Here is a 4,327-nt window from a genome sequence, read left to right on the forward strand (position 1 = left end):
TGTGTAAAACAAATACTGGTGCTGTCAACCTTACCTGCAGCCCATTTCTACTACTAGTTATACAAATAGGATTTACTATTATGAACACAAAATCAGTGTCTGGGGCTTGCAGACAAAACACTGCAAGCTGTAGGAACACATACAAAAACACAGTTCCTGTCCCAGACTCATGTGGCATATGCTGACAGTCGATACTTGTGCATCCTATAATATCTATTAATTTACTAACAATTAAAAGTGCACATTGTCATTCATTCTGCACCTGCTTTTCAAACCAACAGTTACTTATTTCTCAGAGACAGCATTGCTGAAGTTTGAATGGTGATCTCAATCTGTGGCTTATGATACAGCTGGGAAGTGACTGTCACTGTGGCTAGATTGACTGCAAAGCAATGATGTGATTTATCATACTTGATAAATGGGCCAGCAAAGACCCTAAGGAACTTGCAGGTGAAGAGAACAGTGATCTGACATAACTGTTCAGATGGCACGCTCTATCTGGGAGAAATTCCTAGGTTTTCTAAAAAAAACCAAAAAACATCAGCACACAAACTGGAATCTTTCCCCAAGTTTTAACTCACAGGATTATGAATCAAAATTTGACAATACGTTTCAGGTGTGGGACAAATTCCTACACATGGAGACTTGTGGAACTCTGAGTTTATGAGGGGGAAGCTGTTTGCCATTTGGTTCTAGCTTCAGGACTACCACTGAGGGACATCATTGCCACAACACGGACTTATTGTGACCATCCTGATGTGTGGCTGAACTCCCACCTGTGGGAGAAGAGGAAGGACAAAACTGAAAAGATCCCCACCACCACACCAGGAGGAAGGAGGAGGTCGTCTTTGATTTCCTCATTAGGAAGAAGTGAGGCTTCTGTGAAAAGGAAATAGTCTTTGTCACTGGGAGTGAGGGCTCCCAGTTATGCAGGAGAATAGGTACTGGGAAGACTTTAATATATGGCAAGAGCAGACAAGAAATACAACTAGAAACACTAGCCCAGTAGAAAAAAAAGATAAAATACTTAGGTGGGATTCATTTTACCTAACTTTAGCTCTCTGAGTTTATGTAAAACACCCCAAGCTTTCAAAGTTAAATAATGTAAGTCCTACCCTAAAGCTTGCCCAAGTGGAATAAGGTTGCAGTGAAAGGGATCTGAAGAGAAAAGAGTTACGTTTAGGTTGACAGATGAGAAAACATCTTTAATTGCTCCTTTTTCCCTTTTAGCTTTGATTTGAGAAAAAAAAGAGAAGAATATGATTTTCAAAGAAAGCTCCTTGCCTTACACAGGCAAGTGATAATTTATAGATGTCTGCTCTCTGCCCCAAAGACGATACATGGTGCAAATGCACTACTGTGTGCTTTGTGTGAGAGGAATGGGCTCTTCTGTGGCCTTGTTCCACAGTGTCATCTCAGACTGAAAAGCAGGCAACTGACGCCAGCGATGTTGCTACATTTATATAATGAACAGATATGTGAAAAATAGCTACAACCTTAATTTTGTTTTTGACACGCTGCCTTAACACCACACATCCTCTCTGTAGCACACTCTATAGCAAGACTGAGCACACACACGTCCTGCTCTCACACAGCCTGCTGTTCAATACAAACCTAACCACAAGAGTTGTGACTAACAGATGTGACCTTTTATTAGTTTGCTTATAACGCACTTGATGATGGGACAAACCCACAATGTATCGCCTTTGCTTTGGCTGTGTGATCCAACAGGTCTTTAGCATCATGTGCTTCCCAGAAATGAGTTCTGGGAAAAGACCCACAGTGTGGTCTGTGAGGAGGGCAATGAGGAGAGTCATCATTTCTGAAGAGCATTCCTAATTCTGGCACTAATTTTCAAAGAGCTGAGGGCTGCAGCTGAACCAGGCTATGTTTTATTCTTATCCTATCCACAAGGATCTCTTGCTCTTTCATCTGCTAGGATAGCCAATTTACTCCATCTGTGCAGTGTGGTGGGGAGGAAGGGCAATCAAGAAGAAGTTGACTCTAACTGAAGTGGATGATTTTGACAGCAAAGGCAATAGCTACACTTGAAGTTGCCTTGCATATTCTCACAAGGAATGTGGGGCAAACAACTGAGGATAAGCGGGGAGGTGCAACCACCTATCCCAACTCAGACAGTGAGGACAGTCCTCAGCGACATTGTGCAAATTATTTAACAATGCAATTCATTTTTCTCTTGGGACTGTAGTGAGAAAATTCCATGTATCAGTGATGCTGTGAAGCTTAAACAACTCTTCCAAAAAGAACAGAAAATTTAAATTGTTCTTAAGTTGTCATTTAATGTTCATTTTTATAGTTTCAAGCTTGGGGAGGGGAAGGGAGGGGAAGGGAAGGAAACACCTCCAAGCAGTGGGGTTGAGGATACACTATTCTATCAATTTTACAAGTCAAAGCTCTGGCACGAGTGATATTCAGGAAACAAAATTTATTTCTACAGGGGAAAATGCAGCAATACTACACCTGTCAAAAAATAATTAAAATCCCAGCTACTCATAGGGAAGACAATTCTCAGAAGTCGTAATTCTGAAAGAGACCTAAAACAGCAGGAGAGCAGGCAGTAAATTAGACAGACCCATAATTTGACATGACAAGAGGGGGAAAAAAAGGCAGAAACAAGAAAACAATGGGATAGTAGAGTTCATAAACAGAAACTGTAGCAAAGGCCTCTGTTACTGGTATTGTAGTGTAAACTCCCTGGAATACTGCATTCAAACCTGAATATCTTCTCATCAAAAAGACATCAGCAAACATAAATGAATTATTAAAAAAAAAAAGAAGTAATGAGGATTGATTTAGAGTCACTGTCAATGAGCTGAAAGAGCTAAATACAGATGTGCATGGGGCGTAGGACACAACGCTACAAAATATAGACACTGTGGGAGATCAACTATTTTGGTTTACAGAAGTGAGAGAGTTAGTATTGCAAGGAAGGAGAAACTAGTATGAAACAAGGCAAAAAAAATTAGGATGAGTACTCTTACAATGGCTTGGCTGTAAGATCCACTGCCTGATGGAGAAGTTGCTCTGGGACACTTCTTCTTGCGGTATTTTAAATAAGCACAATACAGTGTTTATCCCTTGGCCTACCAAGCACAGTGGGCTAGTTGATCTTTCACAGAGGAATTTTCCATCTCTAATTTCTATGTTTCTAAAGTTTCCTCCTCTGTAGAGCACTGTTTGTCACGTCAGTGCAAACCTCGAGGAGAAGACAAACAATATAGCCCACAGGGAGAGATCTAAACAAAGAAAATGGCTAAAGTATGTTTGTGTGTGATACTTTACAGTCACACCACAAATCATAGCCAGGCAAAGGCAGTTGCAACCAGTATTCCTTACACCGACCTCTGCTAGAAACCATAATACAACTGTCCAAAGGTCACAAGCAAGCTTAACAGATCGTTCTTTCCATCCTCTCGCTTTAAGTCTTTCCATCCCACTCCTGACTTCATGTGTCGCTCCAGCATCTCTATCTGCTCCATCTGCCTCTTGCTTTTCATCTCCAGGGTCAGTAAACTGAATCTTTAAATTCAGTACCTGGAATCCAATACATCCATCCTGATTTTTCATCAACATCTTTTCTATACAGGGAGCTCGACCTGACTGTGCTTTTGGGGGCATTGGAAAAAGACAATTGGAGCCAGTGTTGTGTTGATTGCACAGTGATACCATCCTGAAAGTCCAGGAGAACCTCACTGTGTGCTCTTAGTGTAAGGAAAGCCCAGAAGAGTAGCACTGCAAGCATCTCTGCCATGTGCACTGCCTTGCTGTGAGCCGGCTCCATGGGGCTCACTGTCAGGTCACTTAGGATCTGTAGCCTGTGCCAGCGAGGAGGTCACTGAGTAGGTAATTTGGGCGAGGTGACCAACAGCTCAGTTACCAGCTGTGGAGAAGTCTGACATTTCATATATCAACTGTTTGCTGACACCAGCTTTGGGTTATATTGTCTTTCAAAGCTGCACACTCAAAAGAACATGCACATGGCATGAGACCTATTTCTTACGTTAAACAAGTGATTTACTAGATGTTAGATGACTCTTACTGGTAAATGAATGCCAAATCATGCTGCTCTAATTACAGGAGGTTTCTAAGGTGCCTTGCTTTACTCATTCCTGACTTGGTGTGATTCATCTCTTGGTTTTCAGTCTACGATTTTACACTTTCTACACCTCTCTTGCGGACCATGCTATGCTCTGCAAGACAGAAGCACTCCAATGCAGTGAAAGCCACTACCAGGAGTAGAGTTTGCATACTGAGAAAACAACAGGCTTTCCTCTCTAAAACAACTAAATGCATTTGGCCCCATCAT

Source organism: Lepidothrix coronata, unplaced genomic scaffold, assembly GCF_001604755.1.
Source record: "Lepidothrix coronata isolate B3197 unplaced genomic scaffold, Lepidothrix_coronata-1.0 Scaffold1, whole genome shotgun sequence".
NCBI lineage: Eukaryota > Metazoa > Chordata > Aves > Passeriformes > Pipridae > Lepidothrix > Lepidothrix coronata.